The following is a 16,427-nucleotide window of genomic DNA, read 5'->3' on the forward strand; positions in this document are numbered from 1 at the left end:
ATAGAAAGAATCAGTAACAAAGTATGTGTGTGTTGATATTTCCCTGTTTTAAATATTTCATGTGTAAGTCCTTCTAAAATATAATACCCAAAGTACTATAAAACGCTTTCCCTGTTTAAAAATTCTTCTAAATATTGCCATCATTATTATTACTGTTGCCAACAGAGTCATTGCTGGGGCTCCTTGCTGGCAGAATGACACCCCTGCTCTTAGTGGCCATTTTTCCTTTCTTTATTAATAGAGACCGAGATGCTGAGACCCCTGCTCTTCTCATTGTGGTGACGCACTTTTTTGTGTTAGGGTGCTATCATTTCTTAGAAAATAAGTGAACATAGTATCGCATTCACTTTACCCTTTGTGACTTAGGGTAGATAAGGGTGGTAAAAGGTTAAACTATTCTAGAATAAAATAAAAACTGACTACATGGGAGTCTGGCGGTAGCGCAGCAGGTTAACCACACAGGGCGCGAAGTGCAAGGTCCAGCATGAGGATCCCGGTTCGAGTCCCCCGTTGGCTCCCCACCTGCAGGGGAGTAGCTTCACAGGCGGTGAAGCAGATCTGCAGGTGTCTATCTTTCTCTCCCCCTCTCTGTCTTCCCCTCCTCTCTCCATTTCTCTCTGTCCTATCCAAAAGTGACAATAATAACCACAACAAAGATAAAATAGCAAGGGCAACAAAAGAGAATAAATAAAAAAATAAATAAAATTTAAAAAAAAACTGACAACACTCAGTATAAAATATGGCTAGACATGTAAGCAAAAGATACTTTGTAACAAAAATATGCATATTGGATATTTTCTAAAGCAAGTATGAAATTTAAATCCTAAATAAAGAACAGGCCCCAAAAGAACTGATGATTAGTCTTTGTCTGGAAAGCAAATAAAAAACAATTTAAGTTTATCTTTCCTTATCATTGACAAGAAGCATGATAAATGAATAAATTTCACTTTACATACTATTTACTTGATAGCATTACAGAACCTAATTTTAAAGCTGCTTCTCTCAGTGTCCATGATAATGTGACCTGTTGTTGTTGCCCGAGACACAGGAAAACCCCTCCTTGGAATCAATTTAGATGTCCCTCTGACAGCACAGACATGACCTTGCCTGAAACTAAAACATAATAGGGTTAAGTATAGGCCAGAAAAAAAGACCCTTTTGTAGGGCCAGGGTCCTTTCACTACCCAGAATATGCGGGAAAAGTCTTATCATTCTACTGTCTTCCATTTTGCTGTTCCTTTCCATTCATTTGCACTTATATTCGACCTTTTTACACAGTCTGCAATTTCCTCCTTCCTCAGTGATAAATTTTTTTAAGGCGATGTTGAGGATATCAAATGCCTGTAGCTTCTGGATATTTGAAGAGACAGTTATTTTCCCCGCTTCCTACTTGTAAAACAACTTTGCAGGCTACAAAGTGAGTGGCTGGAATGCCCTCTTTTTTAGTACTTGTAATATGTCATTCCACTCTTTCCTTGTGTCTTGGCTTTGGGAAAGGAAGTGTGATGGGGACTTGATAAGTCTACCTTTGTATGGCACTTCTTTCCTTTCTCTAGAACCTTTCAAATTGTGGAGGCTGACATTGAGGTTTCATAGTTTTACAAGGATGTGCCTCTGTCTTAGGCATTTTGCATTCGTGTCGCTGAGTGTGTGCTCTGCCTCTGGAATAGGTATCCTCTGAAGATTGCCTGAATGAGGACAATTCTCAGCTAAAATTTCTCTCAGATGGTCTCTAGTTGTCTGACCCTTCCTCATCCTCAGATATTTCTGTCACACTTGCCTTCGACCTTTTGACAGAGTCTCCAATTTCCCAGAATGGCTTCTTTCTTTCTAAACCTTTGCTCTCCCTCATCTCTGCATTGACATGTGGGTTAGCTCTTCCTTCTAGACTAGAACTTCTCTTCTGCATGAGCGTCTCTACCTGCTAAGCCTTCCCCCAGAGCTTGAACTGCACTCAGAGTGTCTTTCAACCCTGTGGTTGTGATGGACGTTCTCTGTAGGGCCATGGTCCTCTCATTACACAGCAGGAATAACAGACTCCTGCTGTACATTGATCTTACTCCCGTTGTAGAAATCTCTCCCTCAGGTATGAACTTGTAACATTTTAATTACTGGCTTAGCACCTTTTGATAGGCCTGAGATAGTTTATTATGAAGACAAGGGCAGTGACAAAATCAAACAAACAAACAAAAAACAACCAAAAATTCAGCCAAGCCTAGGAGGGGAGTAGAGACACTTGTAGCACTAGCCCACCACTTAGGAAGCTTCTCCTCTGAGGTGGGCTCGGTGGGTGTGTCGAACCCTGGTCCTGGCACGTGCTCATGTGTCTGGCTTCTGGGTTTGTTACCCCTGAGCCCTGCTAACATGTATTCAGTATCCCAGGCTAATGGAATCTGATGGAGATGCTCACAAGCCACAGCCAGGGAGGAAGTGCCCTGACTTTGGGGGAAGCTCAGTCGGAGACAAAGCAGAGGCCATGTCATCAGTGAGGGAGGCCTGCATGTCATGGCCACTGTGATGTGTGTGTGCAGCAAGCTAAGTGCCTCCAGACACTGTGAGCTCTGGCTGCCCCTCCCTTGAGAATGCAGACTCTAGGTTGGGGCAGGAAGCCAGGTGGGCAGTGCTGGGGAGGACCTGTGGCTGGGGTGACCCCCAGGGACGCAAATGAAAAGAAAGCACCAAAAGGAGACCAATGCAAAATCACAATTTATTTCACATTCTATTAATGCATAATCACAATTTATTTCACATTCAGGGAGGCCCCCTCTGGGGCAGAGGGGTCTTCAGTGGCAAACAGTTCAGAGGCAGCAGGGGCCCTGGCCTCAGCGGGATGCAGGGAGCATCTCTCTCAGCTCTTGGCCTCCACCTGCAGAAGAGACAACAGGCCTCTGAGATCTGCAGTTAGGGGTGACCTCCCCCCCCCATGCCCACTAACTCACCAGGCCATGCGAGGGGCCCTGTTTGCTCATGTCCTGAGCGGGTGGACACGTGTCCTGCCACCCTTGTGGGGACCCAGACAGCAGCCGCAACAAAGCCGCAGGAGACGGTTCAGCAGCCTGCGGGCTGCCCCATGGCGGATGGGGATCCAGGTGGCAGAGGGGCTGCTGGCCTGTGCGCCCTGGCCCGAGGGGGGGCAGCTCTCCTCCTCAGGTGCTGGGGCTGCTGCAGAGGAGGGGGAGGGGCCGGAGGCAGGGCAGCTGCCTTGTGGTGTGTTGGGAGGCACCGCTGGGGGGGCCAGGCTGGGGGTGGACGTGGACGTGAAGACAGGGAGACTGCAGCACTTGGGGGGTTGGCCGGGCTCCGGGGCCTCGTCTTGCTCCCAGGAGCCGGTGCGCAGAGCTGCTGGGGCAGACACACACTTCCTCCTGCTCCTGCTCCTGCTCCTGCTCCTGCTCCTGCTCCTGCTCCTGCTCCTGCTCCTGCTCCTGCTGGCCCTCTTCTTCATACTTGGCAGCAGGCTGGAAGGAATGGACTGCTCAGCTGGGGCTGGCTCATCGGAGGAGGTGGGTTCCCTGTAGGCTTCCATGGGTCCCATGCCCTGGGTCACCCATGGGTGGCTCAGGATCTCTGGCCAGCCAATTCGCTCCTTGGGGTCAGAGTTGAGCATGCGGTGCAGCAGGTGTCGGAGCTCCTGGGAGAGCCGGGGCTTCCTTCTGAATAGAGTCCAGATGGGTCGTTCCTCTGGCAGGTGACCTTTTACCATTTCATACAACACCACCCCCAGGCTCCAGATGTCCACCCCAGGGCCGTAGGTGCCCCCCGTCGCTATCTCGGGCGCCATGTAGCCTAAGGTGCCCTGCAGGCTGTCCATGGACTGCTGGAAAAAATTGCCACTCAGGCCAAAGTCCGTGATCTTGATGCGGTTCAGGCTTTGCACGAGGATATTCTCAGGTTTGAGGTCCCTGTGTGCGATTCCTTTGGCGTGGCAATATTCCATAGCCGAGGCCAACTGGCGGAACACCCTTCTGGCCTCCTCCTCCCTCATAGGGCCCTTGCGGCAGAGATAGTCCCGCAGGTCTCCCCCCCTCACGTAGGGCATGACCAGCTGCAGCTGGAATGCGGTCTCTATGGTGCCCAGCAGGGGCAAGATGTTGGGGTGGCTCAGACCTCGCATGATGCTGCACTCGTCACGCGCCATCTCCAGGCCTGTCTGCCCCAGCATCTTCATCTTCTTGATGACAACTTTTCTGCCGCTCTGAAGATGGCGGGCCAGCAGGACGACAGAGAAGCTGCCGGCCCCAAGGGTGCTCAGGACACAGAAGTCGTCCTCGGCCATTCCCTCTCCCAATGGAGAGGTCTTAGGCCGAGCCATAGACCTAACTACACTCACTGGACTAACTAGGAACTCTAAGCTAGGACTGTCACTACCAAAAAAACAACAACCGAGATCTAACTTACCTTCTACTCTTACTGGCTCTACCCAAAACAGGGGTAGTCAGACTAGAATGCGCTAGGGCTATCCTAGATAACTAAGGGGAGGGGCGTGAACAAGGGAAGGGGGGAAAGGCAAAGAGGAGAGAAAAGAAGGGGGGGAGTAGAGGGTGGGGTAGGGGGAGAGGGGGAGTGGGAGTGGGTATCAGGTAAAGTGCAGGGATGGAGAGAGGGGAATCAACAGAGCGAGAACCGAGAGCGAGAGCGAGTGTGTGCGAGTTGAGTGGTGGTGCGTAAGCTAGCTGGGGAGTCCGCCACAGGTCACTACCAAGAGCTTCCAGGGCATATGGACAGCAAACCCACCTCAGACGCGGCTTTTTATAGGTTTCTGGTTGGTCACAATGGCCCCCAAGAGGTCACAGCAGCAGGGCGGGGCAGTGATGGCCAGGGCGGGCAGTGATGGGCAGGGGTCATGGGAGGTCAGCCACAGGTCTTCCTCTTCATGGTAGAAAAGCTGATACCTTTATTTTCATAGAGACCTGGCTGTGGTCCTTATATGTACGGCCCTAGGACCCTAAATCTTTGTGTTTCTGGGGGTGACTAGAGATTAGTAGTTACTGAATAAAATCTGTAGGACCTTTAGGACACTTTCCATATCCATTTGGAAAAATCTGTGATCAACTTTGTGTGAAAACCTCTGCCTCTGTTTGAATGAAATGGCTCCATCACACTGAAACCCATGCCCTTGTTTAGGACATTTAGGGAACATAGGAAAGATGAGGAATAAGTAAACTGACGCCAGTTTGCCCAGCACAACATTCGCTCCTTGTGAATGTTGCATATGTACTTGAGAGGAATGTGTGTTTATCTCATCTGAGGTGGACAGTTCCGTACATATAGATGAGGTTCATTTTATCTATGGTTTCATTTAAGATCACTATCCCCCTATTGATTTTTTGTCCTGATGATCTGTCCGCTGTGATTGCTGTGTTAAAAGCTCCTACTGTTGGGAGTCTGCTGATAGCTCAGCGGGTTAAGTGCAGGTGGTATGAAGGTCAAGGACCTGCTTAAGGATCCTAGTTCAAGCCCCCGGCTCCCCACCTGCAGGGGAGGTCACTTCACAGGCAGTGAAGCAGGTCTGCAGGTGTCTCTCTTTCTCTCCCCCTCTCTGTCTTCCTCTCCTCTCTTCAATTCTCTTTGTCCTATCCAACAATGATTACATCAATAATATTTGCAACAATAAAAACAACAAGGGCAACAAAAGGGAAGCAATCAATCAGTCAATCAGTCAATAAATGAATATTAAAAGAAAAGGCTCCGACTAATGTTGTGTTATGGTTCATATCTCCCTTAAGTTCAGTATGTACCTGTTTCATATATTTGGGTGCACTTGAGTTTGGGGCATATATTTTTATGACGGTTATGTCTTTTTGCTGGGTTAGTCCATTGACCATCATGTAATGTCCTTCTCTGTTCCTTCCTTTACCTTCCTTCTATTACCCCCTTCACTCTCATTTTCTGGCTGTCTCTACCTAATAAATAAATAATAAATACAGACAATGCTGAAAAATACACATTCAGGTATTTTTAAATTAATTTATTTTTATTACTGTTTTAAGAAGTATACACAAGTTTATAAGATAACAGAGGTAAGGTAGAGGAGATAGCATAACGGTTATGCAAAAAACTCTTATTTTTTATAGGGGGGGATTAATGATTAATGAAGTTGAGTTGAGGGTACATATGTAAAATTTCTCAGTTTTCTGCAAAACACTCAACCCCATCCTGAGAATTTGTCCACTATTATGTACTAGGACCTGAAAGCATTCCCAGAATCCTTTACTGCATTTTAGTACACACAAAAGTAAACTCCAAATGGATCAAAGACTTAGATGTTAGACCAGAAACTTTTAAACACTTATAGAAAAATGTGTGGAAGAACTCTTTTCCATCTAAACTTTATAGGTACCTTTAATGACACTAGTCTATCTGAAAGAAAAGCAAAAACAAAAACAAATCAGTGGGACTACATCAAATTGTAAAGCTTCTCCACAGTAAAAGAAACCATCACACAGACAGACAGATTCCTTATAGCATGGGAGAAGTTATTTACATGCCACTCAATGGACAAAAGGCTAATAACTAAAATATAGAAAAAGCTCATCCAGCAAAAAACCACTAAACACTTCTGTGAGTGGGATCATCCCATATTCATTCCCCTCATCAACAGAAGATAAAAAATAAGAATAGACAGGAAAACACAAAGCAAAACTTGGATTGGAGTTGGTGTACTGCACCAGAATAAAAGACTCTGGGCTGGGGGTTGGGGCAGGGATGAGGGTGAGGGGGCACAGGGGTGTCTCAAGTCCTGGAACATGATGGTAGAGAAGGAACTAGAAAGGGTTAAATTGTTATGCGGGAAACTGAAAAATACTATATATGTACAAACTACTGTTTTTTACTGCCCAATGTAAAATATTAATCCCCCAATAAAGAAAAAAACGTGGAAAAGAACGCAAAACAAAACAAATAACAACAACAACAACAAAATGACCCCATCCAAAAGTAGAGAGAGGATATAAACAGAATATTAACCAAAGAAAAGACCCCAAAATCCAACAAACATATAAAAAAAATTGCTCCAAGTCCTGGTCAGAGAAATCAAAATAAAGACAACAATGACAAACCACTTCGGTCTACATACGGCCATACCACCCTGAACACACTGGATCTTGTCTGATCTCTGAAGCTAAGCAGGTTTGGGCCTGGTTAGTACTTAGATAGGAGACAAACCCCTTCACATTCCTCCAGACATCAGAAGCAATAGCAGCAACAAATGCTGGAGAGGTTGCTGGAATAAAGGACCCTCCTCTCCTGCACTACTGCTGTTGGGAATGTCAATAGTTCCAAACCGTGTGGAGAACAGTCTGGAGAACTCTCAGAAGGCTAGAAATGGACCTACCCTATGACCCTGCAATTCCTCTCCTGGGAATAGAGTCTAAGGAACCCAACACACCCATCCAAAAAGATTGGTATATATGTATGTTCATAGCTATACAATTTGTAATTGAAAAACCCTGGAGGTAACCTAGGTGTCCAACACATTTTTTTTTATTTTGAGAATACTCATGAGTTTAACTTAGCATGAATAAACTGCAAGCCTCCTGAACTGGATTCCACTAGCATCAAATGAATAGTGGTGCACTATTGGGGATTAAATATGGAAATGAATAGTTTTGCATTTCCCCAGAGCAGATGTAAATGTAAATCATACGGTAGTGAGAATTCTTTACTGCCCAGAATCATCAATCACTGTTCTTCCAGAAAATGAGAGTTTCAGAGATCAAAAGTTAATACTTCATGGCAGCCATTGTGGAGTTACAAAAAGGGGGGGTTAGCCACAGCTGAATGGTGAAAATAAGAAAGACTGTGTAGCAATCTGATTTAGTACCTAGTGTATGGCATTCCCAGATTTAATATAGTATAGAAACAAAGGAAAGCCCAACAACCGAATAAATAAAAAATTAGAAGTACTTAAGAGTGATAAGATGCTTCAAATGCCTGTCATACTTAAGTTCATGTGGTGTCCTATTTTTGTGGGGAATTTTCATAGTAAGTTTTCCTCCAAAATCAGATGTGGATACATTGCTTCCTTACGGTCTACACTGAACCAATGCAGATGCTGTCATGTGACTGATACAGTGGCAGCATTTCATCTCTATATGAGTCACAGTATAAATGGTTTTAACCTTTACTTATTATTAGAATGGTTATTTTTGGCTGTATATATTAGCTCTTTATCTTTTGGGGGGACACAGTAACATAGAAAAGGAGATAGTGACTTATTATATGTTTTAAAAATAAAGACAGAAAAAAATGGATAGGGAGACAATAAGGTTTTACCAGAGTGAATTACAGTTGAATATTTTTAAACTGGAGCATAATAGGAGTTGTCATGCTTTAGTATCTTTAAAGAAAAATATATATATATATAATTAACTCTTTGTCGTTTTATATTTTATTTATTAATATCGACAGTTGAAAACATGTTAGGGCACATTTTGGATTTTAAATGTTTAAGTTATAAAACTGAAAAGTAGGTTTCAGTTTAAAGTTACTACAGTCACTAGTACCTTTGAGTGGAATTAATATACATTTGAGTGCAATTATTCTCAATGTGTGTACTTGTGTATGTGTGTTGGGATACAGCTGGGGAAGGGAGAAATTCACTTTCGACAAGAGAAAAACAGCAGCTCCATTTGCTAAGTTCTGTTTCTATAAAAAGAATACCTGCTAGCCTGCTGACACCAGGCAGACTGATCTGCAATGCTGAAAGATTAAGGCCAGCTGGTGTTTTTCCAGTTGATTTGCATTTTTGGATTTCAAGGTGAACCCCCTTTATTTTTAATGGCTGATGGTGACTCAAAAAGTTGGCATCTTATGAGGGTGGTAAAGTTATCTCTATTAAAGTCACAGGAAATTAAGTCAGGGAGGCACAAATAGAAATGATTAACATCAAAGTGGCTAATTTGCGATAATTGCTATATGGATGTCTACCTTGTTGATTAAACCTAACTATTTATAAATGGCCTAAGTGTAATCTCTCTCCTAAAGCTAGGTGGGAAGGGTACAGGAATGTAGGGAAATTATATTCCTGTGTTAGGAGGACACTTTCCAATTAATGGAAAATAAAATTTGCAATGAAACTTGGATTCGATTCAAGGAAAATACTAGCGCTGCAAACCTACTAGTACGACTTGATCTACATGTAACACCTTCTGCACAATAAAGACAGTTCTTCTCAATCCCTTCAAATGTGTCCCCTACTCCATGAGACATGCAATAGTCTGAACAAACTCCTCTGAGCACACTGTAGCATAGAAAAGGAGACTTACTATATGCTTATATTACCAGACCTAATTTAATTTAACAATCCCAAACTAATGTTTTTGGAGAAATGGATAGGATTTCTACATACTTCAAATACGTATAAATACGATTTGTTGTTTGGTTGAACTATGTTACTAATATTTGATAGCAGTATGCTCTTACCATTTATTGACATAAAGAATTAATTTAAATGACTACTAAGTTTTAATTATATTTTCATTAGGTGGTGGCGCACCTGGTTGAGCGAACGTGTTATAGTGCGCAAGGATCCAGGTTTGAGCCCCTAGTCCCCACTTGCAGGAGGAAAGCTTCACAAGTGGTTAAGCAGGGCTGCAGCTGTCTCCCTCCATATCACCCCCTTCCCTCTCAATTTCTCACAGTCTCTATCCAACAAATAAAAATAAAAATAAATGGGGGTCAGGCGGTGGCGCAGTGGGTTAAGCGCATGTGGCACAAAGCGCAGGGGATCCTGGTTCGAGCCCCCGGCTCCCCACCTGCAGGGGAGTCGCTTCACAAGCAGTGAAGCAGGTCTGCAGGTGTCTCTCTTTTCTCCCCCTCTCTGTCTTCCCCTCCTCCATTTCTCTCTGTCCTATCCAACAACGAACAACATCAACAATGGCAATAATAATAACCACAACTAGGCTACAACAAGGGCTACAAAAGGGGGGGGGGAATGGCCTCCAAGAGCGGTGGATTCATGGTGCTGGCACCGAGCCCAGCAATAACCCAGGAGGAAAAAAAAAAAAAAGATAAAAAAAAAATTAAAACCATCTGTTACAAATTATATTTTCATTAGTCAAGTACAGGTCATACATACATCTTCATATGAAATTTAGAAAAGGTATGTGTGGGGGCGGGTTGAGTTCACATGTTACAGTGCACAAGGGGGATGCATTGGATCGACCTTCTCGTGGTGCATCCCGTGAGTACCCATTCATTGGGGAAACTGACGATCCTTCCTAGCCGACTGAATCCACATGGATCCCAGTCACTTTCAAAGCCAGCAACAAGCAGCTCCTGACAGCTTTCAACCTGACGCTGTTGACTGGCTACGGAAGAAGGGCAAACGCTAGAAGAAGAGGTACACAAGGAACCGGGTTTGACCCTCTGGCCCACCCCCAGGGGGAAAGCTTTACAAGCAGTGAAGCAGTGCTGTAGTCATCTCTCAGTCTCTCTCCCTATCTCCCCCTACCCTCTGATTTCTAGATGTCTCTATCCAATAAATAAAGATAATAAAAATTAAAAAATAATTAGTAAAGATAGTGGGACAATAGTGACACTTCAGCAGTAAAAACAGGCTTTGCTTTCATGAGGTCTTAGGTTTGAGGTCCTGGCAAGGTACACACCAGAGCTAAGCAATGACTTAATCCTTCTCTCTTCACCGTTTTCTCTCACAAAATAAATCCTTAAGAATAAAATCCAAATAATTTTCATCTTAACTGGACTGAAAACTCCAATTTCATTAAAATCAAGAATCTATACACTAAAAAAGAGAAAAAATCAATTACTAGAATTTTTATATAATGCTGGCTAATGTATTTTAGGACATAAAATATTCAGATAATTTCTTCAAAAAATATAAATACAGAAACAGCTTTTAAAAGCATTTTAAAAGAGAAGCATTCCACCAAACAGTGGAAGCAATTAGACATTAAAGCATAAATTAAAACTAAATTTCAGGAGTCGGGTGTAGTGTAGTGAGTTAAGCGCAGTGGGTTAAGCACATGTGACGCAAAGCACAAGGACTGGCATAAGGATCCAGGTTTGAGTCCCCGGCTCCCCATTTGCAGGGGAGTCGCTTCACAAGTGGTGAAGCAGGTCTGCAGGTGTCTGTTTTTCTCTCCCCCTCTCTGTCTTCCCCTCCTCTCTCCATTTCTCTCTGTCCTATCCAACAATGACGACAATAATAATAACTACAACAATAAAACAACAAGGACAACAAGAGGGAAAATAAATAAACATAAAAAAACCTAAATTTCATAAAATTATCTTAAGCTTACTTGAGACAATATACATGGTTTTTAGGAAAATGACTATCAAAATGATACTGAGCTAATATTCTGTGGTCAGTAGGCAACCACAGAAACAGTTTTGTATTTACTGTGCACATGTATAATTTCACAATGAAAAAGTGTGATAGGGTTGGGGAGGTAGCACAATGGTTATACAAAAGACTCTCATGCCTGAGACTCTGATGTCCCAGGTTCAATCCCCATCATCATGATAAGCCAGAGCTGCACAGTGTTCTGTTGTCTCTCTCTTTCTCTAAAATAAACAAAATGCTTTTTAAAAAATGAAGGGGGAAAGAGCCTGCTAGAAGTGATTGTACAATGAGAACAAGCTAGATAAAGATATTGGTAAGGTATTAGGCTTCTTATTATAGTTCCAATAAGTTTGTTTTACCAAGTAAAACTTTTGGCCCAATATTTTATATACTTAAAAAACAAAATAATCCACACAGTCGAGTCTTGAGGAACCACATGTGAGTGGATTACTAAGGGGCTTGCTGTTTTAGAGAGAGCTACTATTTTTGTTTTGCTTACAATAGAGGAATTTGCTTAAGACAATCTGCTTATCTCTGCTGAAAACCATTTTTAAGTATTAATCCTAAAAAAAAAAAAAACATTAGTAACTGTAACTAAAGTAAACTTAAAAATTATAAATTTAACTTTCAGGGTGAATATTTTAAAGATAATGATAATTAAGCAGACTGATGCACCAAAAAGCAAGATTCCTGAACAGAGACGCTTAGCATGAAGCCTTTGAAAACTATTTTTCCAATACAACAATTTTCAAAATCAAGAAATAATAAGCACCTACACCAAAAAGCTTTCCATATGCCAATAATATAGATCCTCAGCAAAGCATTGGAAAGCACACTAAAATATGTCAAACTGGAGATCACTTGAACAACACAAGAATTAAACATTGAAAACCATTAAGACATTAAACATTGAGATAGCATAATGGTTATGCAAACAGACTCTCAAGCCTGAGGCTCCAGAGTCTCAAGTTCAATCCCCTGCACCACCATAAGCCAGAGCTGAACAGTGCTCTGGTTAAAAATGAAGAAGAAGGAGGAGGAAGAAGAGGAGGAAGAAAAGGAGGAGGAGGAAGAAGAAGAAAAAGAAGAAGAAGGAGAAGAAGAAGAGGAAGAAGAAAAAGGGACCAGGTGGTGGTGTACCTGGTTGTGTGCACATGTTACAGTGTGCAAGGACCCAGGTTCGAGCCCCCGGTCCCCACCTGCAGGGGAAAGCTTCACAAGTAGTGAAGCAGTGTTGCAGGTGTCTCTCTGTCTCTCCTTCTCTATCACCCCCTTCCCTCTCAATTTCTGACTGTTTCTATCCAACAGATAAAGATTAAAAAAAAAATTGAAAAACCATCCATCCATAATTACAGACTAGAAAAGAAAAGCCCTGCGATTACTTCCATGATCTTTTAAAATTCTTTGACAAAATTAAATACTTGTGATTTAAAGAAAAAGCAGGTGTGAGATTTGTTTTAATTTTCATTAGTAGACACACTTGATAGTCTCCATCATGTTTTACACTATAAATATGCAAAGCATTATGTACAGATTGTACCCCAAAAGTGTTTTAAATATAAACACCATAAATATTAAAAATAACAAAAGACTAAGCCAATAAGACTGACACACAAGGGAGTTGGGCGGTGGTGCAGTGGGTTAAGCACACGTGGCACAAAGCCCAAGAACCTGAGTAAGGATCCTGGTTCGAGCCCCCGGCTCCCCACCTGCAAGAGAAGTCACTTCACAGGCGGTGAAGCAGGTCTGCAGGTGTCTGTCTTTCTCTCCCCCTCTCTATCTTCCCCTCCTCTCTCCATTTCTCTCTATCTTATCCAACAACAATGACATCAATAACCACAACAATGTTAAACAAAAGGGAAAATACATAAACAAGTAAATGTAAAAAGAATTTAAAAAGACTGGCACACAGGTTCTAATTTTTAAAAAGTTTCTAATTATAATAAAATCCTTTAGTCTTATTAAATGAGTGGAATTCATTATATTTCATTCTTTTTAATGTTAATGACAAATTTTGAAGAACACATACACTAAGAAAAATAAAAAAGGGGGCTAGGTGTTGGCACACCTGGTTGAGCACACAAGTTACAGTGCACAAAGACCTGGGTTCAATTCCCCAGTTCCTATGTGCAGGGGGAAAGCTTTTCAAGTCTTGAAATAGTGTTACAGGTGTCTCTCTGTCTCTCTCCCTCTCTACCACACCCTACTCAATTTCTGGCTGTCTCTTAGCAGTAAATAAGTAAAGATTTAAAAAAAACTTTAAAAAAGAAAAGAAAAAATAATTTTTAGTGTAACTCTGATGCATTGTCAAGAAAATAGCACCATTTAAATGGCACTGAAAACAAGAGATTAAAACATTCTGGTTCTTGGAAAGCCCTTGTTGTGCCCTTTCCTAAACTAACCCCTGCAAACCTTTCCAAAAGTAATCATTATGCTCTCTTCCAACATTACTGTAAGCATTGGTTTTAATTCAAACTGAGTAAAATAGAATTAAATGCATGCATTTGTAGCTAGCGAACTCAACTTTTAACAGAGAAGCTGAAAACATAGACTGGAAACATGATATTTCTAAAAATTCCAAATGCATAAATATTAGTATCAACAAATATATACTGTGACAAATTTATCCTAGAGATGTTACTGCATATGTGTCAATTGACTACTTTTTAAGATAAGTATTTAAAACAAATTAAAATATCCACAGAAAACATATTATTAGAGGAGTTACTTAATTATATAATTGTACTCATACTGAGTGAAATGTTATGGAGTTAAAAAATGAGACCCTTTTTAAAAAAATCTGCACATATTTATGGGCAAATTATTTTTGGAATAATAAGAGTCATCTCCAGTTAAGAAGAAAAAATGGGAAATCATATTTTTAAACTTACTTTTCATGTATCTTTATTTAAATGAAATAGCTTTAAAATCTGGGATTCATAAGCACAGATAACCTAAGGAAATTGCTACAAGGAAACATTAAATCTTTTGTAATACAGAAAAATTTCAAATTAAAATTAAGAATATAATTTATTCTATCTAATTAAAACAATGCATTCCAGTCTCTATAGCTCATCTTTTATTAAGTGCTATTTTTTTCTTTTACTATCCTAGATTTTTTAGAAAAAACTATAACAATTAAACAATAAAAACAAATTTATAGATAGTAAATACTTTATTCAACAATAAAACACTGATATTTTGAAAGAGAGAACATTAAACATTTTAAGGACATAACACACATATAGGACAATTAGCAAACTTGATATTCTAGACCCACTAACTTAGAGGTGACTGATTTTTATATACTGGAGAATTATTTGAAATACTGGAGAATACTATAAGCCAGTAACACAAAGGATCAGTTCTGCAGCTTAGTTCATGAAGATACCCTTTACTTTAATCATATTTACATTGGATAATATTGAATAAGGGGGCATTTCTCAGTCATTTAGAATGTAACATTGTGAATAAGACACTAAGCAGCTCTTTTAAGTACATTCATTCCCCTATCACAGACACTTCTTGACTTACGTAGACATTTTCTCTTCTGGAATCATGGTTAATATTTTAGGGCAAGATGATACAACTTGAAAAGACATTCATTGTACAAGCAACATTTTCAATAATCAGAACAGCTTCATCTACTTACTGCCTTTGTGGTGATGATTTTTACAGAGAGGATTAGAACTAGTGTGCAGGTTACATTAGTGTGATTAAACTTCACTTGTCTAAATGAAACTATTTGGCTTAATATTGCCATCAAGAATCTAACTACTTTAATTACTTACATACAGAAGCATTAAAGATTTGCTTTAATTTTTACTTTGCCTTGTACTGAAGCTAACTGCCTTTGTAGGCAGAAGGTCAGTCACTTCCTATGAACCTGCTCTCACCAGTGGGGTCTGAGCAGAACTACTGTGGCACTGGATTTTAAGGCTGTCTTTCCAGAAGTCAGTATGTCCATTCTACTAATTTCCTTAGTCTTCTATATTTAGAAACAGGTGATACTAAAGGTTCACACTGAGTGAGCTCCTCTTTTGTAAAAGCCACCAGCCAACTTAAAAAAAAAATGTCTTGATCTCTTATTAGAAAGAGAAGGTGATATGACTGTATCAAGTCTCTGAAATGATGGCACCATTAACCAATCAACTTAATCCATTAATCAATGTGCACACAGATTATAGTAAAGTCGCGGGTCCTTGGCTGATGTTCACCTTAGAAGGAACTCTCATTTGGCTGTGAAAAGAAAACCCTAATAACCATCACAACTTTAAAAAGTTTGCCTCAATCAAAATAAAACTATTTACTTCTGGTTGTGACCTGAATATAGTTGTTAATTCATATGCAATCAAATTATGAAAAGAGCACGTGAGTTATAAACAAATTATGCTGATGTTCAACCAAGAATGTAGCAAGGATTTAAGATTCAAAGGTGTCTCAAAATATAAGCCATATTTACAATTTTAAAATAACAACCTGAGTTTGTGATAATAACTCCAGACTTCCAAGTTATATGATATCTCTACTGCTGGGCCTACTTCAGTATTTTTATTGAAACAGCCAAGGAAATATAGAAGAATTCTGGGAATAATAAAAAACAGTTTTTACTAGACATTAAAGGACTCACCAAAATTTTCAAGCATGCTAGCATGGAATAGTATTTAGAAAGATAAGACCAGGGAGTCGGAAGGTAGCGCAGTGGGTTAAGCGCACGTGGTGCTAAGTGCAAGGATGGAAGGAAGGATCCCGGTTCAAGCCCCTGGCTCCCCACCTGTAGGGGCGTCACTTCACAGGCAGTGAAGCAGGTCTGCAGGTGTCTGTCTTTCTCTCCCCCTCTCTGTCTTCCCCTACTCTCTCTATTTCTCTCTGTCCTACCCAACAACGACATCAATAACAACAACAACAAAAATCACTACAACAATAACAAGGGCAACCAGAAATAAATAAATATTAAAATAAATAAATAAATAAATAAAAAGAAATATAAGACCAATTAATAGCTTTGATTCTATTACAATATCTTTCACCTAGTAAAGATGTTTAGAGAATCCTTGAGGTGATATTACAAAAATGAAGACTGGAGGTGGTAGTCTTCATGAAAGCATGCCACTTGATGGTA

Source organism: Erinaceus europaeus, chromosome 18 (assembly GCF_950295315.1).
Source record: "Erinaceus europaeus chromosome 18, mEriEur2.1, whole genome shotgun sequence".
Classification (NCBI taxonomy): domain Eukaryota; kingdom Metazoa; phylum Chordata; class Mammalia; order Eulipotyphla; family Erinaceidae; genus Erinaceus; species Erinaceus europaeus.